Source organism: Moschus berezovskii, chromosome 27 (assembly GCF_049115385.1).
Source record: "Moschus berezovskii isolate FMDL1 chromosome 27, NW_MosBer_1.0, whole genome shotgun sequence".
NCBI classification, from domain to species: domain Eukaryota; kingdom Metazoa; phylum Chordata; class Mammalia; order Artiodactyla; family Moschidae; genus Moschus; species Moschus berezovskii.
The window spans coordinates 7,139,809-7,163,287 of record NC_142486.1 but is presented as its reverse complement, the minus strand read 5'-3'; the positions used below and the strand labels follow the sequence as shown (position 1 = coordinate 7,163,287).

Genomic DNA, 23,479 nt, shown 5'->3' with positions numbered 1-23,479 from the left:
GCCTTCCTGGGTTGCCCAGTCCTATTGGTAGAGGAGGAATTATGTCCCTGCTTCCCAGGTGCTAGTGGTAAGGAACCTGCCTGCCAATGCAGGAGACATAGGAGACACAGGTTCCATCCCAGGGTTGGGAAGACCCCCTGGAGGAGGGCATGGCAACCCACTCCATTATTCTTGCCTGGAGAATCCCATGGACAGAGGAGCCTGGCGGGCTACAGTCCATGGGGTTGCAAAGAGTTGGACACGACTGAAGTGACTTAGCACACACACACATACCCTAGCCTTGAAGATGAATGATTAACAACTGGCTCTAAAATGAGATGGAGAGAAAGAAGGAAAGAAAGAGCGGAAGAAGCATAGTGCTTGCTGCTTTCCATGGTGGGATTCTCCTGCCGTGGCCAAGGGTACAGCCTCTCTTTAGAGTGGGTGGGGGTGAGCTGCCTCCAGCACAGCGCTGCTTAGAGTCCATCCACCCCACCCTGTTGTGCTGATGAAACTCAAAGAAGGGCCCAGGATTACCCAGGGTCGGGGGCAGAGCAGGGCCAGAAACTACTTCAACCCCCAGTCCAGGGCTGGCTCCATGAAACCATTGATTTATTTATTTTTTGCTGCACCTCAAAGCATGTGGGATTTTAGTTCTCAACCAGGGATCGAACTCATACCCCCTACAGTGGACGCTTAGAGTCTTAACCACTGGACTGACAGGGAAATTCCATATGATGCCATCTTGGGGCGGGCAATTTCCAGAACACTTGAAGAATCTCAGCCTGAGATGTGAAGAGGATGGTGTTAGTGGGATTCTGGCCTCCTGGGGACGGAGGGGCTGGCCTGGCCTGAACCAGCCCAGCATATCTGTAGGCAGTCAGAGCCACTAGTCCTGGCGGGTGGATGGCAGAGCTTTCTTGGTTACACAAACTGGATGATGCAGTGTAGGTGGTTGGGGGTGGGGGGACAGAGGCTTAGGGCCCAGCACAGGGCACCCCCTCTAGCTATATTCTAGAATTTCACTTTTCCCAGCCTCTTGTGTGAATATGTGTGTTTTAAATTCATCCTTTTGGTCTTTTTTTTTTTTCCCCTTTTTATAAAACCTTGGTTTATGTCTAGTCTCTGCTCTGTTTCCCGTGTGAAGGAAAAGACAGGTCAGGTATGATCACTGGGAGATGTAAGGGGAACCTGAGCCACTGCTGCTAACTGAGCACCAAGTTTGTGCCATGCCTCATGCCAGGACTCACCTGTGCCAACCTCATTTACTCTACTGGCCGGGATCAATCCCACTTTATGGTTAGATAAACTCAGAGGGAGGAAAAGGACCTGCCTGAGGGGCTGACCCCAACCCAGACGCTCAGCGTCTTCCTCCTCACCAAGTTTCCTATTTATCCACTCTGCACTGAGCGCCCAGGAGCAAAGTCACCTCCTCCAGAGAAGATACGGCCTTGGGGAAGCTGGTGGGACCAGAGGAGCTGCCCAGGGACCAAGAGCAAAGGTGGTGGACAGGACCCTAGGGGGCGTGCCCTGAGTCCCAGGGCGAGCCTGGAGCCTTGAGGAGAGCTTGGGCCGGGATCGGGCGCATGGGGACCTGAGGTTTGAGCACCCGGATGGCTGCGGCCCGCGTAGGAGGGGTTGACGACGACGCACCGGCCCGTCGCTGCGCAAACCTGCCGGTCCATCCCCATCCACGTTAGCGCGGCGCCACCTAGCGGCGCCGGCGGGAAGCGCCGTCCCCGGCGCTCTGTCTGGGTCCTGGGTTCGATGGAGGCGAGACCAGGAGGAAGAGGCCGTCCCTGGACCTCGCCCAGAGGAGCAGAAGGTGCCCCTAAGGGTCTGTATGGGCAGAGGCAAGGGCTGGAGGGAGGCAGGGATGCACAGTAAGCTTTGGCCGACCCTCTGCAGTTACTGAGCCTCTTTGGTGGCCGTGCCCCGAGTCTCTGTATTCTGGAGCAGAAGGGACATGTCAGCACATGTTTTATTTCTTGAAATGACAATGGTTGTGGAAATTGGAGGATGCCGACCACAGATCTGACCAGGCTTGTTTGTCCTTTTGTAATGCCCTTCCCAGGAGCAAACTGGCCACAGATGTCCATGGTAGAGGGGGAGGGAGGGGGGTTTGCCTTGGCTGAGGGCCTCAGACTCATTTAGCCCCCAGGGTAAGTACCTCCTTACAGAGGCAGGGGCTGAAGCTTTGGGAGGTTTTAAAACCTCCTCCACCAGGGAACCTCCTTAAGTGACAAAGGGAGCAGCATTCCACCAGGGCTCAACCAACTTCAGGGCTGTCCAGATGCCTAAAGGCAGGGGTCCTGGCCAGTATCAAGGTCATGGTTGGGCCAGGGTGAGCCTCAGAGTGGGAACAGCTGGTGCCAGCTGCCCAGAAACCTGGCCATTGCTAGCCTGGCCTTTGATGTCATGGGTGAATGTGGTTATTCTTTTTTTCTTAATGTGTGTGAGAATCTAGCTCCAAATCTTTTTTTTTTTTTTAACTTTTTTATTTATACTGGAGTATGGGCTTCCCTGGTGGCTCAGATGGTAAAGAATCTGCCTGCAATGCCAGAGAACCATGTTTATTCCCTGTGTTGGGAAGATCCCCCGAAGAAGGGAATGGCAACCCACTCCAGTTTTTTTTTTTTTTAATATTTATTTATTTGGCTGTGGAAGGCAATGGCAAGCCACTCCAGTACTCTTGCCTAGAAAATCCCATGGATGAAGGAGCCTGGTAGGCTGCAGTCCGTGGGGTCGCTAGGGGTCGGACATGACTGAGCGACTTCACTTTCACTTTTCACTTTCACACATTGGAGAAGGAAATGGCAACCCACTCCAGTGTTCTTGCCTGGAGAATCCCAGGGACGGGGGAGCCTGGTGGGCTTCCGTCTATGGGGTCACACAGAGTCGGACATGACAGAAGTGACTTAACAGCAACAGTAATAGCAGTCTTAGTTACAGCATGTGGGATCTAGTTCCCTGACCAGGGCTCGAACCTGGGCCCCTTGGATTGCGAGTGCAGAGTCTTAGCCACTGGACCACCAGGAAAGTCCCTCACTCCAGTATTCTTGCCTAGAGAATTCCATAGACAGAGGAAGGCTACAATCTATGGGGTCCCAAAGCGTCGGACACGACTGAACGACTAACATTTTTCATAGCAATTAACAACATTGTGATAGTGTCAGGTGAACAGCAAAGGAACTCAACCATACATACGCATGTCTCCACTCTCCCCAGAGTCCCCTAAGGGTGGATGGTTATTCTGTGCTTGGGCCTTGGGCCCTGAATTTAGGCAAGAATCTGGGGTGGAGTTTTGGGTCCCTTAACAATGCCCACAAGGAACTTCCTCCAGCAGTCCAGTGGTAAAGACTCTGTGTTTCCAATGCATGGGGCACAGGTTTGATCTCTAGTGGGAGGACTGAGATCTTCCATGTTCTGGCCAGAACAACCAACCAACAAAGAAATTAACAAAGAGAACACTGCCTCTGAGTCTTAACTTATAGGGAGAGATTTCTCAGATTTTATCCTGGGTCAGGCATTGGTGTCCTTCATTTTGATAACCACTCCTGGGATTCCCAAGGAGGCAAGAGGCCCTTCTGGGAGACCAGCAAACCTTTTTCCACCTCTCCCCACTTCCCGGCAATTCCCTATCCCTGGACTTCCTTTCCCTCCCCGACCCCAAGTGCCAAGACTGGCCTTGAGGCTCTTTGCTGTCTTCATTTAAAAGATTGGCCGCCCTCCTGACCCACAGTGCCCCAGGAAGACCCACAGACTAAGGGGGCACAGCAGGGGCTGGGAGACCACACAGAGCCCTGAACTCGGGGGGCCTCTGCCCCTGTTTTCTCATCTGGGAGCAAAGGCACCAGCTCCAGAAAGCCGTGAGCACCTGCACCTGCCTGGTGAGGCCCCTGCTTCTTTCCTCAGCCACTCGCTTTCCTGGCTCTCCCTGGGCTCTGCAGCCTCTTGGGCCTCGTTGCTCTTCCGCAGCTTCCTCTCCTGTAAGATAGGTTCAATGAGAGGCCCGTGGATGGGCTGCTGCAAGCTCCCTCTCCCCTTCTGCTCTGGCCCTCCATCAGATCCACCTGGACCCTGTTCTTACCCCTCCCCGCTCCTCCAAGCTCCTGCTGCTTGAGCCGCTCATCAACCAGATTTGAAAAATTGAGGCTGACAGTGTTAGTGTCAGAAGACAGATAGGGAAACTGGGACTTTGGGGAAAAAAATAACTTACCTGAGGTTACACGGAAGTTGTATTCTGGCTTGGAGAGAGGAGCCTGGCAGGCTACAGTCCATGGGGTTGCAAAGAGTCGGACAGGACTGAGTGCCTTTCACTTTCACTTCACACAGAAGTTGGTGGATGAGTTGGGCCAGAACCCAGAACCCTGGGTCATGTGCCCTCACTAGGGATGACTGGGTGAGGGGTCCTAGGGAGCATCTCTTACTCTTGTCCCAATGGATGAACCCTTTTGAATGGTTTTAGTTTACTCCATTCAGTTCAGTTCAGTTCAGTCACTCAGTAGTGTCCAACTCTTTGCAACCCCATGAATCACAGCACGCCAGGCCTCCCTGTCCATCACCAACTCCCGGAGTTCACTCAAACTCATATCCATCGAGTCGGTGATGCCATCCAGCCATCTCATTCTCTGTCGTCCCCGTCTCCTCCCACCCCCAATCCTTCCCAGCATCAGAGTCTTTTCCAGTGAGTCAACTCTTCGCATGAGGTGGCCAAAGTATTGGAGTTTCAGCTTTAGCATCAGTCCTTCCAATGAACACCCAGGATCCAAGAAGCATAGAAATTCACCTCTCTCATGGATAACAGTCCAAGCACAAGCAATCCAGGGCTTATATGTCAGCTCTACAATGTCACCAGAACCATTATCCTTTTATCTTGCTTTTCTTCCACGCTTAACAGGTGACTTCCATATTTGAGTCCAAAAAGGCAGCTCCAGCTCCTGCCATCATTTCTACATCCCAACTAGTGGCAAGCAGGGAAGAGGAGTGGAAACCTTATGACCTTTCCCCCCAATTTTTTAGAATAGTGGTAAAATAAATAGCATGAAATTATTTTAAGCGTACCATTCTGTGGTATTAAGCACATTCATATTATTGTATAACAGGTTGTGGAAGATCTAGAGAAAAATTGAGACTCAGAGAGGGTACATACCTTGCTCAAAGTCACACAGCATGTGAATAACAAGATTGGGCCTTGAGGGTTTCTGCCTGAGCTGGGAGCTGCTTTCATTAGAAATGTGGCCAAGTGAGGCATACTGGTGGATGGAGTGGGGTCTTGATATTCCCTTCACCCCAAACAGTCAGGAAAGCCCATCTACCCATGGGATGCTGCCAAGAAATTTCCACCCAAAGCTCAGCAGATTTCATATTCATAGCCTGGCTAGCCTCTTCTACCCCCAGGATCTCTAAGATGCTGGGAAAATAGAAGTGACTTAAAAATGGGTTACTTTGATTGGAATGCAGAGGTTATCGCTGGGTGACTTACCGAGTGGCCCATCTCAGAGTTTACTGTGGCATCCCAAGTGTGCGTGTGTGTGTGCGCACGCACGTGTGTGGATGTGTGTGTGTGCGCACTTGTGTGCTGTCTGCCTGGTGTGATGTCGATGCACACGCTCCTGTGTTGACACGCGTGTGTGTGCCCCGCGCTTTCGGAAGTGCCACAGTGTGCTCTCTGTCCGGTGGGCGCTCTGCTCCCCCAGCCCCCACCTCTCACAGGGGGCAGTGGGGCCCGCAACAGGGAGTGGGGAGGGCGGCTGCCAGCTGGGCCCAGCGAGGAGTCGTGTCTGGGATGGTGTGTTGTAACTGGCAGCCTGGCATATGAGTCACCAGCCAAATTAACTCAAGTTTCCTTTGGGGAAAAATGTAATCAGTTATTGCACTCTGTTCCATTTTAGCAAATTAACTCGTCCAGTTTTTTTTTTTAACGTCTATTTCTTTAATTTGGGGGGTGGGTGGTTCCAGATGGGGAGGAGGTTGGTGGGGGCCGGAGGCAGAGCTGAGGCCGCTGCTCTGAGAGTGCCTGAGGGCTGCTGAGGATAGACTTCGAGGGAAGGTGGATCTAGGCTTAAGCTGGGGACAGGGGTCCCCCTGCGGGGGCCTGGGGGTGAAAACACACATTTGAGGAAACGTGTGCCCAGCATGGATGATTTTCCATGCCTATCAGCTAGAAGAACAGAGCAGCCCTTCTGTGAGCAAGTTGGGGAGGTTCCTGGGGCCGGAGCAGGCCTCCTGGGACGTGCCGTCCCGTTGACAGATGCTCTCGGTCTGGAAGATTCCATCAGGCCTGCCCGTGAGCGCATGAAGGCCCCGGAGTCACGCACACCAGCCCAGCCTGAGGTCTAGGGCTTGTCCTTCCACTTCTGCCCTTTCTTCTTACCTCTACCCCGTAAGGCAGGTATAGCAAACACAGGGGAGGAGACTTTTCTCTCTGAGAAGTGACGCGGTGATACCAGACATTGTTCCCTGCCATCTCAGTGGGGCAGCGTGCTCTTTTTCCCCTCAAATGCTGGGGGAGAGAAAAAGGTATTTGATCTTAAAAAGCCTGAGAGTGCCCAAGGCTTCAGCGCCTGGGGGAGAGTCTCCTTGGGGGATGCTGTGGCCTTGCGTGCTCCCCGCTGGCCGGATGACATCTGTGTCTGGTTGGGGCCTGGGTGCCGGCCCTTTTTCTCCTGGGTGGCCCTCCCCTCTGTTGGCATCGGCCCTTACCAGCTCACCTGCTTTTTCTGAGACATCTTCTAGACTATTCACAGCCCATGTACCCCACCCCTTGCCCTGCACAATACCTCACTGCTCTGCACCCTGATAGGCTGATTCGGGGTGGCAGGTGTGTGTTCACTGTGGGCACAGAAAGATGTCCCAGCGTGTGCGGGCTGAGTGTAGGGGGGGTGGGCTCCCCCACACAGAGCCATCAGCCTGAACAGGGGGTGAAGGTGGAGCGGGACCCAGCTTGGTCCCTGGCCTGGGACCTGGTCCACGTGGAGGCAGCTGCCGGCCGGAGCTGGGGCAGTAGGGCTGGGGAACTGTGGCATCTTGAGGTACCAAACTCTCCGCCCAGAGCCTGGGTGACAGAGGGGCACAGTGCAGGATGGGAACTGCAGATGGGGGTGCCCTGGCAGGCAGAGAGGAAGGGGCTCCTGTGCAGGCAAGTGGATTAGCCAGGAGGGAGAAAACACCACTTTCAGCTGCTGGGTGAGGTTTTGGGCTGAGCGCCTACATTAGAAGGGGGATGAGAGTCAGAGAAATAGGACTTATTATAAGAAAGTGGCTGGAGAGGTCTGGGGAAATTCTCAATAGCATAATTCTAAGGTGACCGTTTAAGGAGCAGTTTGTGTGCATTGTCTCAATGGGTCCCCCTAATACACACTGATAATGTGGGTACAGTCTTTAAACCCAGTTTTCTGCTGAAAAACTGAGGCTTAGAGGGCAACTGGTGAATGACAGAGCAGTATGACAGCAAGGCCACCCTTAGGCGCTGTATAGGCTGCCCCGTGGTGGCACATAGTTGTGCGATGTCACTCGATGGCTTCCAGGCTCTGTCTGCGCCCCCTACAGCAGCTGTGAGCCCAGGGCTGGGCATCACCCTCAGAGCTTTGGGACCCTCTTGGTTCCTGGCACAGACCAGGCAGCTGTGAAGTGGCTCCCAGAAACCCAGATCCTCTCTGATGGGGACACCCATGTCCCCAAATGTTTGCCGACTGCCAGCAGAGGGCAGGAAGTTAAGGCAACCTCTGGTTAGGGAGGTGAGTGACAAGTGGAAGTTGCTCAGTTGTGTCTGACTCTTTGCAACCCCATGGACTATACAGTCTCTGGAATTCTCCAGGTCAGAATCCTGGAGTGGGTAGCCTTTCCCTTCTCCAGGGGATCTTCCCAACCCAGGGATCAAACCCAGGTTTCCCAAATTGCCCAAGGATTCTTTACGAGCTGAGCCACAAGGTGGATGGCATCACTGACTAGATGGATATGAGTTTGAGTAAGCTCTGGGCATTGGTGATGGACAGGGAAGCCTGGCATGCTGCAGTCCATGGGGTCGCAAAGAGTTGGATACAACTGAGCGACTGAACTGAACTGAGCCACAAGGGAAACCCAACAATACTGGAGTGGGTAGCCTATCCCTTTGCCACCGAATCTTCATGACCCAGGAATCGAACCAGGGTCTCCTGCACTGCAGGCAGGTTCTTTACCAACTGAGCTCTCGGGGAAGCCCTGGGAAGATGAGAGTGTGCTGTATTCATGTCAAATAAGGTGGCCCCAGGAAGAGGCCCCACTGGATTCCGATCCTTCCTCATCAGCCCCCAAGTGTTGTGCATCCCAGGTTCAGAGGACTTGGCCTTGACGCCAGAGGGGTCTCCTGGGTCTCCTGAGCCGTCTTCCTTCCACCAGGACGGTCATTTTTCTGTTGTGACTCACCTGTCTCATTGTCTCCAAGGAGACGGCCCTGGGTGACCGTCACTCTCCTACAGGAAGCTGGGAATCCCACAACTTAGATGGGAGCAAAGATAGGAAAGTTTAAATTAATTAAAGTTCATTCTTTCCATTCTATAGCATATCTATGTATATATATATATGTGGGCTTGGCAACCCACTGCCATACTCTCGCGTGGAGAATCCCATGGACAGAGGAGCCTGGTGGGCTATAGCCCATGGGGTCACAAAGAGTCAGACATGACTGAATTGACTTAGCACACATGCACACGTGTGTGTATGTATATATTTATATGTATAGACGCGTACACACATGAACACACAACCCTCAAATGCTAGCTGGAACTGCGTCTGGGTCATGGAGTTACTGTTGATTTTTGTTTCTATCTTCATGCTTTTTGTGTGTGTTTTCTCAATTTCCTACAGTGATCACATAATAGAAAAATTAAAACCAAACCCAGCTCACCAGCCCTCCGAGGCAGTTGCAGTGGGAACCTTTCTTGGGCCTGAATGACAGCCCCCTAGGGCTCTGCGTGTCTGGTCCTGTCTGGAGGAGGGTGGGTGGCCCAGGGCTGTGGATGGGATGTGGCAGTTGCAGGGTTGTGGGGGAGATGTCTGTTCACAGGGAGGACCCAGGAGCTTCCTAGACCTTCCGGAGCACAGCTTTTGTCTTCAAGACGTCTTGACTCTTACAGTTAATTACAGCTCATTTCTGACCCTCCCGCTGCTCCCCAGCTGGGACACAAGGAAGAGTTAAGACTCATCTATATACATTCAACCTAGCAACAAGCCCTCACCATTGCCAGTGCTCAGAGGCAAAATCCATGCTCTTTGTCACCTGTCTGCGACAGCTGTCCCCTTTCTGCTCCTTTCCCACAGGCTGGATGCTGCCATTCGGAACACGGGTGTTCACAGCCCCGGGAGCCTGGCTCAGCCTCCTTCACCTCCTCTAGAGCACTCACGGCGCTGCTCTTTGAATGGCTTGGAGTCCCTGCTTCCCGGGTGCCCATCAGACCCCCCAACTTACCCAGTGGGCTGAGTGGGGGAGGGGAAGGATCAGGCATCTCTTCCACACACCCTGGTTCCAGCCTCCATTCAAGCAGTGGTGGGTGTGTCTGGACAGTCTAGTGACTGCTGCTGCCAGAATGTGACAGCAAGGCAGGAACTGAAGCGGTCACCTTGTGGCCAGCTTGGCCTTAAGGTTCGTGTTTCTCATTGAGCCATTTGTGGGAGGCATCAGTTGCTCAGAGAAACGCAGAAGGGCCTTGGGAAGAGCTTATCTGGTGGCTCTCTGTGGGCTTACTGCATCCTGGGGGTGTTTTGGACAATGAATGGGAGTGTTTTTTAAAAATATGTATTTATCTGGCTGCATCAGGGCTTGGTTGCAGCACGTAGGATCGCTCACTGCGGTGCATGGACTCTCTGGTTGTGGTGAGGGGGCTCCAGAGCGCACTGGCTCAGTCATTGCTGTGTACGGGTTTAGTTGCTCCGTAGCATCTGGGATCTTAGTTCCCTGACTAGGAATCGACACGTGGGATCTCAGTTCCCCGACTAGGAATCGAAGGCACTACCCCTGCATTTCAAGGCGGATTCTTAACCACTAGACTACAGGGGAAGTCCCAAGTGGGAGTGTTTAATTGGTCATCACAGTGCTGAGAGGGGTCTTCCTGGGACTCTGCAGTATGCCCAACGGTCCCGCTCCATGAAGAAAGTTTGTTGCATCCCACCCAAATTGTAAATATCTGGCCAGATATTCCTCTGGGTGAGAAACCTGTTTAGAATGATCTGAGCTGAGAACTGAAGTGTATTTTACATCCTAATACACAATAATTTCTCCCCCCTGCATGGTTTTAACCTACATGGACTCTCCCAAGCAGCTTCTACAGTGAAAATTGAGAAAGATAGTCCTTTGTTCTGTTGCAGGATTTTACCAAGACTGTTCAGTTAGACGATCAAATTCCCCAATGCAAGGCCTCTCATGGTATTTGAGTGGCCGATACAAGAGCACAGTGACTGTCAGTCTGCATTTGGAAATGACATATTCATGATGAATGTATGAACAGGTATACATCGCTGGCTTAAAACTTTACTACGCTGATTTTTAAAATGATGTACCACCACCCTTATGGCAGAAAGCAAAGAAGAACTAAAGAGCCTCTTGATGAAAGTGAAAGAGGAGATGAAAAAGTTGGCTTAAAACTCAACATTCAGAAAACTAAGATCATGGCATCTGGTCCCATCACTTAATGGCAAATAGATGGGAAAACAATGGAAATAGTGAGAGACTTTGTTTTTTTGGGCTCCAAAATCACTGCAGATGGTGACTGCAGCCATGAAATTAAAAGACGCTTGCTCCTTGGAAGAAAAGTTATGACCAATCTAGACAGCATATTAAAAAGCAGAGACATTACTTTGCCAACAAAAGTCCGTCTAGTCAAAGCTATGGTTTTTCCAGTAGCCATGTATGGATGTGAGAGTTGGACTACAAAGACAGTTGAGCGCTTTTGAACTGTGTTGTTGGAGAAGACTCTCGAGAGTCCCTTGGACTGCAAGAAGATCCAACCAGTCCATCCTAAAGGAAATCAATCCTGAATATTCATTGGAAGGACTGAAGCTGAAGCTGAAATTCCAATACTTTGGCCACCTGATGTGAAGAACTGACTCATTGGAAAAGACCCTGATGCTGGGAAAGGTTGAAGGTGGGAGGAGAAGGGGATGACAGAGGATGAGATGGTTGGATGGCATCACTGGCTCGATGAACATGAGTTTGAGTAAGCTCCGGGAGTTGGTGATGGACAGGGAGGACTGGCGTGGTGCATTCCATGGGGTTGCAGAGTTGGACACAACTGAGCTACCTAACTGGACTGAACTGATGTGGGTAGATTGAAGAACCAAAGAACTTTATTTCTAGAGAGAAAAGATGTTACCAAGCATCTGCTGTAGGACAGGGATGCTGGGTCTGACGGACCACTTAGCTTCCCAATTCATAGATGGGAAAATCGAGCCCAGGAGGCACAGTGGCTGCCGGATGTCACACCATGAAAAAGCAAAACTGGAATTAGGATCCAGGTCTCCCAATTCCTGGTTGAGCGCTCTTTCTGCTCATCCAATAGCTTTTAACAGCCCTTCTGAGCCTCTTCTCTTGTGATGAGCTCCATTCCCTACTAAAAAGGTGGATGAAGATTTTTCTTTTTGGAATATAATTGTTTTTTGGGCTTCCCCAGTAGCTAAGCTGGTAAAGAATCTGCCTGCAATGCAGGAGACCTGGGCTCAATTTCTGGGTTTAGAAGATCCCCTGGAGGAGGGCATGGCAACCCGCTCCAGTATTCTTGCCTAGAGAATCCCCATGGACAGAGGAGCCTGGCGGGCTGCAGTCCAGGGGTTGCAAAGAGTCGGACACAGCTGGGAGACTAAGCACGTAATTGCTTTACAATGTTGTATTAGTTTCTGCTGTGAAAAGTGAAAGTGAAAGTCGCTCAGTCGTGTCCGTCTCTTTGCGGCCCCACGGACTATACAGTCCATGGAATTCTCCAGGCCAGAATACTGGAGTGGGCAGCTGTTCCCTTCTCCAGGGGATCTCTCCAAACCAGGGATCGAACCCAAGTCTCCCGCATTGCAGGCGGATTCTTTACCAGCTGAGCCACCAGGGAAGCCCAGTTTCTGCTGTGCAGTGAAGAAAATCAGTTATGTGTATACATAGGTCCCTCCCTCTTGGACCTTCCTCCCATCCCACCTCCATCCCGCCCATCTAGGCCATCACACAGCGTCGAGCTGATCTTCCTGTGCTATATAACAGCGTAACCAGCTCTCTTGTTTTACACGTGGCAGTGTATATACGTCAATGTTACTCTCTTAATTTGTCCCACCCACTCTTTCCCAACCTGTGTACGTTCTCTTCATCTGCATCTCTATTCCTTCCCTGCAAATGGGTTCATCTGTACCACTTTTCTAGTAGGTTTTTTTAACTTGCAGACTTTTGTTTGTAATTTATTAGAGACTTCCTGTAAACCCAGGGAGGCCCTGGGCTGTGGAAACCCAGCAGTTTGCTGGTGTCCGGTGCTTCTCCCTGCAGTCCAGCCCTGTCCCTCTGGGCCAGGCTGGAGCCAGGGGAGTGGGGCCACAAATCCTCCTGTGACACCAGCTAGCCCAGACACCAGTTCCTCTCCTTCTCGGTTTGCTTTCCAATCACCAAGTAGATCTGAGTGAGACTGTCTATTCTTTAGACGACTACCTTTCAACTCAAGTTATGGTTTTATAAATAATATATACAGTGAGTCGGTGCTGGGCGAAGGACGTTCATTCCGCTCTGAAATATTTATGGCCTGGAGTGTCTGCTTACTTTTCTTTGGAGTCATTTTTTAGCACGGCGTGCGGGAGAGTGAGACAGCCCAGAGCATCTTTGGAGGCGGCGGCATGGATGGCCCTGCCAGCTTGACTAGGGACCTATCCATCCCGTGGCTGACGGGAGATGGCAGCTCTGCCCGCAGAGCCTTCCCAAGAGCAGATCTCCTAAATTATCTCAGGGAAGGCTCTGCACCAGTGATAAGAATCAGCGCCACTGCCTTCCAGACAGATGTTGCTTTCCAGTGTGCAGCTGGAAGAATATCAGACACTACATCAAGATTCCTCAGATAGGATCTCAAATCCTTGGGCTTCTCCTGGGAGGTGTGCTTTGGGACCTTCATTTTACAGATGGGGAACCCAAGACTCAGAAGGGTTAAGGAATTTCTCAAGGTCGTGCATTCCCAAGTAGGAGCTGTATTTTTACCCAGCCTGGTTGACCCCTCATCTCAATCTTTTCTGCTATACTAGACTGCCACCTAGCCTGGCCCATCACTCAGTTGTAGCTGGGTGTGTAGCTGGGTGTGATCCGGTGGATTCCGGATCAGTTTCTGTGGCAGGATCTGTCTGTCCACAACGGTTTGAACTGCTGGGGAGGCTTGGATCTGGGAATAACAATCTGCATTGAACAGCTGGGCTTAAAGCCCAGTTCTAAGGTGATGGATGCATTTTTGCAAATGCCTCATTGGGTCCAGGTGGGAGTCTGAATTAAAGAATGATAGTCCTCGAAGAACCCTAGAGTCATCCTGTCTGACTTACCTATGTTACAGGTGGGAGGTTAAGAGCCTGACTGGGGTAGGGACTTGCCCAAGGCCATAGAAATATTTTGGCTTCCCTGGCAGCTAAGATGGTAAAGAATCTGCCTGCAGTGCAGGAGACACAAGTTTGATCCCTGGGTCGGGAAGATCCCCTGGAGGAGGAAATGGCAATCCACTCCAGTATTCTTGCCTGGACAATCCCATGGACAGAGGAGCCTGGAGGACTACAGTCCATGGGGTTGTAAGAGTCAGATATGACTTAGCGACTAAACTAACTATTTGGAACCCGTTGGACCTGATGGTGTCTCTTGGAGTCCAGTCATCTGGTCAACCTCACCTCCCTCCTGTAATCCTTTCTCTAACAGGAGAAAACCAAGACTTGAGAAGGCAAAAGCTTGGTCAGAATCCCACAGTGGAAAGATATAGACTACGTACTTCCTCGGTCTGGCTATAAATCAGCTAGCGAATTATGTAATTTTGGGATTGTGCTTAAGGACAAAATTCCTGAGCACTTCTGAATTAGCTGGACCATGGAGTGAAGTGTAGTTAATTAAAAATGTAGATCTTTAATCAATGATTTGGCTTGAATAGTGAGGATGGAAATATTCCACATTGTTTTCCCACCTTGAAGGACAATTTCCTATAGGAAATAGACACGTGTATTCCTGACAATAGGTGACTCTGGGCACCCTGAGGGCAGGGCTGTTGCTGAGTTATCACTGTGGCAGGCACCAGAGAACAATTGTGAAATCAGTGAATGACAATCTTTTTGAAAAAGTCCAGCTCAATTCTGAGTCAGAGGGAACAGTCAGATTGTCCTTCCCTGGCTGCCTTTGGCCTTCTTCCCCCATCCATCCCCCCCGCCCCTGCTGTAAGGAAGATGCCCTTGTGGTAGATAGTCTCCAAAGATGGTGCCCACAATGAACCATGCCTCCTGCTATTCATAGCCCCTCCCCGTGAATATGGGCTGATCCTGTGGGCACCAATAGAATGCAGTGAACTTGACCATGTATCTTCTAAGCTCACATCAAGAGAAAACTCTGCAGCTCCTTCTTGGATCTCTGGTAAGGCTTGCCCTGGGGGAAGCCAGTTGCCATGTTAGAAGTCTGACTACTCTGATACCGCCACGTTGTAAGGAAACCCAAGCTAACCATGCAGAGAATTCTGGTGCAGGAGGCAGGGGCTGAGGGGGAGGGAAGGGGAAGAGGGCCCAGGCCCCCACTGAGGTGCAAGGTGTGTGAATAAAGAAACCATCCTGGATTTCTGGCCTAGTCAAGTCTTCAGGGGACTCTCACTCCCGCTGCCACCTAACTGCAACTACATGAGCAACCCTAGGCCAGAACTACTCACCCAGCTGAACTTGGTTGGCTCTATAAAACTATGAGGAAGATAATAACATTTTTAAAGTCACTATGTTTTGGGGTGGCTAGTAACGCAGCAATATACCACCAGAACACCTCGTGTTGCTCATGGCATCTGGGCTCTGTGGTGACACGGAGGTTTCAAATATCAGCCTTCTCACAAATGAGACACAAGCCAGGCAGCCTTTTGGAGCCCAGAGTCATGTTACACCAGAGATGGCCTGTCCACACCAGTTGAGAAACTCTTGAGCTTGTGTAATGGAAAGAGGGCCTCAGTGCCCTCCCCCTCTGGACAGTCCTCCAGTCCCTCAGGTCATTCTTAGCACCTTATATCTGCCCTTGCTTTCTGACTGTCTCCCAAAAAGTGAGGTCAGAAGGTCCCAGAGTGTCCCTAGGGGGTGTCTCGAAGGGTGTGGGCAGGGCTACCCCCCAAGCCCCATGCCTGGAGGGTCCAAATAAGATGAGCACAGAAATTGAACATAAGGGTCTAGACAATTGAGTGGAAAATCTGACATTGCAATGATAGCTGAGCTTTGACCCATAGCCTTGTCTCCTTGAACAGAAAATAGGTATCATATAACACAACTGGTCATTGTCAACTTGTGACAGTACAATTATGAGATGTGTCACATTTGGCTTAAGCAGTGTCCTGATGGTGTGCGGTAGGATCATGCACTGTCCCTGATGGATATCTAGTTGGAGAAGCTGAGTTCGAGCCTGTACTGGGCCTTGGTGCCTCCCCCTGTGGGAGGAGCCAACTGAGGTCACACATGCCACTGGAGAGTGCAGCGGGCTGGATCTCAGCCCTCCACCACCCCTTGCCACACCCCGACCGGGAACATCCGTGCAGGGCACAGACTGCACAATTGTCCACGGTAGCCAGGAGTGGAGGCTTGCCACTGCAGCGAGGACTTGAGCAGCCTAAACTTGTTCTTCCTCCCTAGACCCCTGAAGATGCAGGGCACACCTCAGAAGAGAAATCTGACTTCCAGTCTCTCGAGGAAAAGGACTGATGGATCCTAAGACTTTGCATGTCGTTTTTGTAAAACAAGCCTGTAACATCAGACCCTGGGATCAATGGCTTGAATTTCACTTTAAGTGCACTAGACCTCAAGTAGCAAATTCACTTAGGCCAGGGTTCTTTGAAACACCTGAGGAAGAGCCAGAAAGCTCAGTGGGCCACAAGAACCAGCACTTCTGGAGGCCAGGAGCCAGCTGGTTTGGGCTGACTGGGAGGTGGCCCCCCCAGCCTGATGCACCTGGGGTTGTTTAGGGGAATGCCAGGTCTGGATCACCCCCAGCAATTCCAGAGTTTGTAGTTCTGGTTGTGCCAGGGCTAATTAAATCCTGGCACATGACTCAGGCCAGCTCACCTCCCAGAAGGGTATCCTAGCAGGGGGTTGAGGGTTTCCAGCAAGGGGGAGAACTTGCCCCAGGGACCCCCTCACAGACAGGCCTGTAGCTGACCAGGGATGGGCTTGGGGGTGCAGGGGTGATTTGCCCGTAGATCCATTTTGGGTTTTTTAAATATTTATTTTTATTTATTTATTTGGCTGCACAGGGTCTTACTTGCAGCACACAGGATCCTCCATCTTCGTCGTGGCAGGCAGGAATCTGTAGTTGCGGCATCTTTTTCAGTTGTGGCGCTCAAGATCTAGTTCCCTGACCAGGGATCGAACCCAGGTCCCCTATATAGGGAGCATGGATTCTTAGCCACTGGACCACAAGGGAAGACCCCCCATGGATCCTATAAGTGATCCCTTTAGTGAGGAGACCATATTCTATCTTTATATTTTAAACTTCAGCTTTATTGAGGTATTATTGACAAACAAAATTATTAGATGCATCTTGGTGATTGGAACACACTAACAGTGTGAAAGGAGTCTCCCCATCTAGTCAATTAACACACCCACCACCTCGCACATTTATCCTGTGTGTGTGTGTGTGTGTGTGAACTGAAGTCCGACTCTCAGCAAATTTCAATTATATAACATAGGCTTATCAACTCCAGTTGCTGTGTCACACATTAGTTCCTCAGACTTTATTCATCTTAAAGCTTAAATTTGTGCCTTTTTATTAATCTGTCCTTATTTTCCCCAGCAACTACTTTTCTACTCTGTGTCTGACTCTTTTTTTTACGATTCCATGTATGAGTGATACCTTGTCTTTCAGGCTTATCTCACTTAGCACAATGCTCTCGAGCTTCATCCATGCTGTCACAATTGGCAAGACTTCCTCCTTTCTCACAGCTGAATAATATTTCATAATTGGTGTATATCACATCTTCTTTAACGTTCACCCATTGGTGGGCTTCCCTCCCTCATAGCTCAGTTGGTAAAGAATCCGCCTGCAATGCAGGAGACCCCAGTTCAATTCCCGGGTCAGGAAGATCCCCTGGAGAAGGGATAGGCTACCCACTCCAGTATTCTGGCCTGGAGAATTCCATAGACTGTATAGTCCATGGGGTCACAAAGAGTTGGACATGACTGAGCGACTTTCACACATTGGTGGACACTTAGATTTTCCCAAGTCTTGGCTATTGTGAGCATCACCGCAGTGAACACAGGTGCAGACATCTTTTTATCCTGCTTTCATCATCTTTGAATAAATACCCCAAAGGAGGATTACGAGATCATCTGGTGGTTCTATTTGTAATTTTTTGAGAACCTCCATAGTTTCCCATAGTGGCCGCACTAATTTACATTCCTACCAACAGTTCGCAAAGGCTCCTTTTTCCCTACATCCCACCATTGCTTGTTCCCTCTTGTCTTCTTGGAGACTGGCATCTAACAGGTGTGATATGAGGTGGTATCTCCTTGTGGTTTTGACTTGCATTTCCCTGTTGCATTTGCACTTCCTGCTAGATGGCCTTTTATTAAATAATTTAATATAGAAAACAAATACCCAGAGGGGCCACTTATTAAATATCTACTTACAAAATATTTATCTATTTATTTAGCTGCATTGAGGCTTAGTTGTGGCATGTGGGATCTTTAGCTGTGGGGTGAGGGACAGAGTTCCCCAACCAGGGCTCGAACCCAGATTCCCTACATTGGGAGTGCAGAGTCTTAGCCACTAGACCACCAGGGAAGTCCCAGACATCAGTTTTTGATGGTCACTGTGCTTGAGGCTCTCATCACACAAACTCATTTTTTCGGCCACACCACAGGGCTTGTGGGATCTTAGTTCCCCAACCGGGACTGAACCCGGGCCTCAGCAGTGAAAACACCACGTCCTAACCACCAAACAACCAGGGAATTCCCCAAACTCATCTCAATTTAATAACCACCCAGTAAAGAAAGTGGGTGTGGTGGGTAGAATAATACTGTTTCCCCGATCTCTCCCGTAAAGATGCCAGTGTACTATTCCCAGGAACCTGTGAAGAGGTCACCTTCGGTGGCAAGGGAGAAAAAAGCTTGCAGATGAATTAACGTCACTAATCAGCTGATGCAGGGGCGCCCATGTTTGATCCCTGGTCAGGAAACTAAAATCCTGCATGTTGCACTGCTAAGTCACTTCAGTCGTGTCCGACTCTGTGCAACCTCATAGACACCAGCCCACCAGGTTCCCCCACCTCTGGGATTCTCCAGGCAAGAACACTAGAGTGGGTTGCCATTTCCTTCTCCAATGCATGAAAGTGAAAAGTGAAAGTGAAGTCTCTCAGTCGTGTCCAACTCTTAGCGACCCCAGCGACTGCAGCCTACCAGCCTCCTCCATCCATGGGATTTTCCAGGCAAGAGTACTGGAGTGGGGTTGCACAGTACGGTCAAAAATCCAAGAAAATATTTTTGGGAGTTCAGTGTTTAAGACTTGGAGCTACCACTGCAGGGGTCAAGAGTTTGATCCCTGGTCGGGGAACTAGGATCTTTCATGCTACATGGCATTGCCAAAAAGTAAAAATAGTAATAATAATCACTTCCCTATAGTCCACTAGGGGCTTGCCTCATGGCTCAGACGGTAAAGAATATGCCTGCAATGCCGGAGACCTAGGTTCAATCCCTGGGTCAGGAAGATCCCCTGGAGAAGGAAATAACAACCCACTTTAATATTCTTGCCTGGAGAATTCCACGGACAGAGGAGCCTGGCGGGCTACAGTCCATGGGGTCGCAGAGAGTTGGACATGACTGGGCGACTAACACTTTTGATAGTCCTAAGCAGAGCATCACTTTTTACCTCCCATGAATGTTGTGAGTTCAGACACCTCCCAGGGTCAGCTCAGTTCCAAAGGACCCTGTGCAGTTTGTTTTGTATTTGTCATGTTTTCAGTCTTCCGTTTGGCTCTTCCTCAGGCTTTCCTCCACATACAAAGAGCCAAAGAGAGGGGTTTTGGTCACATGAGAACACAGCGTTTATCTCCCATTCTTCAGAATGAGGCCTTTGGCCATCAGAGAGGGCGGCCAGCACAGATTCACCAAAGGTCTCTAGTGCAGGCCTCAGGGATCTAGCTTGGGAGTGGGCCTTGTCCCTGGCTGGGTGCCTGATAGAGAGGAAGACACGGAGGCCGGCTAATCGCATCTATGGGATGTGCTGACGGTTGGGTGTTCCCAGGAACTCTGCCCAGGACAACCTTGACCAGCTACATCTTCCACAGTCCCTAGGGGCCCTGGGTGAAGCCAGTAGTTGGGGCCCACTCGACTCTGCTCTGGGGAACATAAGGCACTTCTGGGCAAGTGGTTCCCCTCGTGTGGGGTCTCTGGGTTCTGCCAACACCCAGTCATCTCTTCAAGGAGCATGCAGGTATTTTTGCAGTAGGATGCACCCGAGGTCCTGGTGCTAGGAAGGGCCACCAGGGTGGGGAGTTGGGCTTGGACAGGGCTCAGTGTTAGGGAGTCCTGGCTGTCCCCCCAGGAACAAGGGGGCTTTCTGCCTTCTCACAGGTTTGCCTCCCCGGGGTGTGTGGCCCTGAGCCCTGTTGGCCACGCAATCAGGACCACTGGATAGACAAGTAGGGGCGTGGTGGGGTGGGCCATCCACTCTGCTCACACCCTGCGTGGAGGAGCGTCTCCATTTCCACCAAGAGCCCAGGAAAAGGGCTCCACATGCCCCGTCATTTACCAGTGGGCCTTGCACCCCTTAGCTGAATGTCCCCTTCCCTGTGGGGCCTCCCTTGGTCACGCTGTCTTGTCATCCTCTTGGCCACACCCCAAGCCCTTCAGGCCCCCCTTCTCGCCTTGGCACTCACCACTAGCGGACCTCGTGTGTGTATGTATGTATTTAAAATATTTGCTTACTTATTTGTTTGGCTGCATTGGTTCTTAGTTGCAGCACAGAGGGTCTTCATTGCATCATGCGGGATCTTTCATTGCAGCTCACGGACTCCCTAGCTGTGGCGTGTGGGCTCAGCAGTTTTGTACACAGACTTAGTTGCTCCACGGCACGTGGGCTCTTAGTTCCCCGTCCAGGGACTGAACCCACATCCTCTGCACTGCAAGGCGGATTCTCAACCACTGGGCCACCAGGGAAGTGCCTGACCCAGCGGATATGTATTTTACCTATTTATCGTGTTTACTGTGTGTCTCCCTCCATAGAATATAAGCTCCGAGAGGATAAGGATTTTGTCCATCTTCTTCACCAAGGTGGCCCCAGCACCAAGCACAGTGTCAGGTAAAAGGTAGATGCTCAAAATGTATTTGTTGAATGAATGAATAGGGGGAGTGAATGAATGAATTAAAGGAGTCCTTGGGAAATGTGAGTCTCCCTCCAAGGCACTAGCGAGGGCAGGGGGTGAAGAGGCTGATTTTTTCACAAAGCCAGCAGCGAGGGAGGCTGTTTGAGGAGGTCGGCCGAGGCAGCTGTGAGCTGGGTGCCGGATGACAGTCAGCTGCGGCCTGAGTGCTGACATGTTCCAGCTGTGCAGATGATGTTCCTTCATCCACAAGATGAGAGTGGCACAGCAGACCTCGGAGCTATGAAGGGCACCGAGGGGTCCTTGATCTCCGGAGACTCTCGACAGGGGTGCCTGGCGGTGTTTCTAGCTTGATGGCAGTGTCGTCCCTTCTGAGGGGACAGAGGAGCCAGGAGCATGAGCTGGACTGGGGTAATGGACAGCAGGGTGGCGGGTCTGGGGTTCTGGGGAAAGGAGGGAGTAGGGATGGGCAGAGGGAAGAGACCAAAACCCGGAATTCCACATGGAAGGATGGTTCTAGAAGGTCAGGGTCCCTGAAAGTGGATTCTGGATGGTGTGTGTGTGTGTGTGTGTGTGTGTGTGTGTGTGTGTGTGTGTTGAGGCGGGGAGTTTACTGGGGATGCTTCAGGGATCAGCACCCAGGTAGGGGGATAGAAGCGGGGGGCACAGAGGGAGAACTGGGAGTTGCAGACGGACATCAGCCATCCTACAGGACCTCCTCACTGGGGCTGGGCCTTCGCCACCCTGCACCCATCACTCATGGGCACGGGCTGCTCCGGGCAAGGGCCTGGCCTCGGGTGGGGTGGCACTTCTCAGCAAAGGACAATGGATCACTTTCCCAACCAGTGGGGATGGTCCTTGGGACCTTAAGGAGACTTGGGGTGGGCAGTAGAGAACCCACTCGGTGGGTCATGAGGGTGGCTGTCCTGGCTCCACCGTGGCCACAAGGTCACCCCCCTGCCTTGGAATTTTGTGACCCCGACCCCTTCCCATTCCCCCATCCCGGCCCCCAGGTCTTCTCCCAGCATGATCGACTAAGGGGAGGAGGGCTGCAGGAGTGGGAGGGAGTGGGAGGGAGGGAAAGGATGTGGAGGCTGTGAGCAAGAAAGTGGAAAAGCTCGCGGCAGTCAGGAGAGTAACGGGGGAGGAACGGCAGGTCCGGCAGGTCCGGACTCCAGCCCCTAACTCTGCTGCCTGCCTGCTGTGTGGCCTCAGGAAAGCCTCCTCCCTCTCTGATCTTCAGCTTCCTCATCACTTGCACAATGGGGACTCGGAACAGTGGGAGCCTCAGAGGAGGTGGGGATTCGAGTGAGCTTGGCCACGTTGAAGAAGCTCAGCGGGAGGCCTGCATGGGCCCGCTGGGTGCACAGGATCCAGTCTGCGCCCAGGCTGTGTTGCTGGGCTGACACCTTGGAGCCCTGCCTCCTGCCTTAACCTGTCTCCCTAGGACACATCAAGGGGTTTCTGGGGTGGCCCACAGGGTGGGGGACACTGGTGCCCCTCGTCCCACCGTTGAAGCCAGGGGGACACTTGGCTGCGTCTGAGCGGGTAAATATACAACTGGAGCAGCTCCGCCAAAGTCAGGCTCAGGAAACAAAAGCCCAGGTCCCCCCAAGGCCTGCATAGCCAATCCGGGGCTGGTGAAAACAGCAATTATGAGCTGTGTTATTAAAGGCTGCAGGATTTTAATTAACAATGGAATTACCTGGTGGTGGGACCAGGCAAGGGAGGGGATAATGACAGATTGCGGGAAGACGGTCAGGCCGTGGCTTCGACTTCTCTCCGCTCTTGTGAGGCCTGGGGTGGTGGCAGGGCCAGCTTTCCTGTCACTAATAAGGTCCCTCTGCAGAGTCCTCAGGGGTGGGCTGGCCAGAGGGGAGGGACTGCATGTGCTCCAAGCCTCCCCGGCCCCTACTTCTCACTTTCTCCCCACACCCCAGCTCTGCCCCCGAATTCCAGGAAGGAGGAATAAATGATGCTTATCAACAGAGTTTTTATAGGGGGCCCTCCTCCCCAGGGCTGACAAGGCATGAGTGCGGCCCAGATGATGGGCCCAGATGCCTGCACTTGGGGCCAGGAAGGGGAGCCCAGCAGAACCCAGGGATCTCCAGCTACAAGGTCCACGGAGGAGGAGGATGTGTTCCCCACTTGGGAACTCCCACCAGCACCCCAGAATCTCCTGGGGCCTCTTTACCCAACAGCAACAATGGAAGTGAGAGGGCAGTGGAAAATAGTATTTTCAATGTGCTGAAATAAAATTACTTTTATCTATCAGCACAGCAGGCAGAAGGATCATTACAAAAACTCAGATAAATGTCATTTTGCTTGAAATGTTACAGTACTGCTCACTTGGCTCAAAGCCTTTGCAAAAGCTGCAAGACCCTCTGTTAGCTCTGACTGCCTCTCATGCCTTTCCCCTCACACACTGTGTTCTGTCCATTCTGGCTTCTTTGCTGTTCCTTGAGGCTTTTTGTGTGTTTTTTTTGGCCACACCTTGAGGCATGTGGATTCCTGTGTTGGGAAGATCCCCTGGAGAAGGGAAAGGCTACCCACTCATATTCTGGCCTGGAGAATTCCATGGTCTCTATAGTCCAGGGGGTTGCAAAGAGTCAGACACGACTGAGCGACTTTCACTTTCACTGAGGCATGTGGAATCTTAGTTCCCCAACAAGGGATTGAACTTGTGCCCCCTACATTGAGAGTCTTAACCGCTGGAGCACCAGGGAAGTCTGCGTTGCTGTTCCTTGAATGTGCCAACCACACTCTCGTCTTGGGACTTTTGCACTAGTCCTTTCCACCAACCGGAATACTCTTCCTTCAGATATTCATTCACAAGTCACTTTCACAGAGGTCTGCTCTGAGCACCGTCTCTTCTGCAGGCGTATCTGACTTTCCTCATCTTGCTCTACTTTTCTTTCTGATGTGGGTTTCCACTTTGTAATATACAAGATGCTCGGTTTGTCCTCTTTGTTTCTTATCCCTACCTTGTCTTC

The 23,479-nt window shown here is 51.4% G+C and overlaps 1 non-coding gene across 1 annotated transcript; it reads right to left on the bottom strand.

Annotated features, from left to right (window-relative positions):
* Positions 1-2,945: 2,945 nt before the first annotated feature.
* On the bottom strand, positions 2,946-3,018 carry TRNAA-CGC (transfer RNA alanine (anticodon CGC)). The gene has a single exon. It is a non-coding gene; the product is annotated as a tRNA-Ala (tRNA).
* Between the last annotated feature and the right edge of the window lie 20,461 nt (positions 3,019-23,479).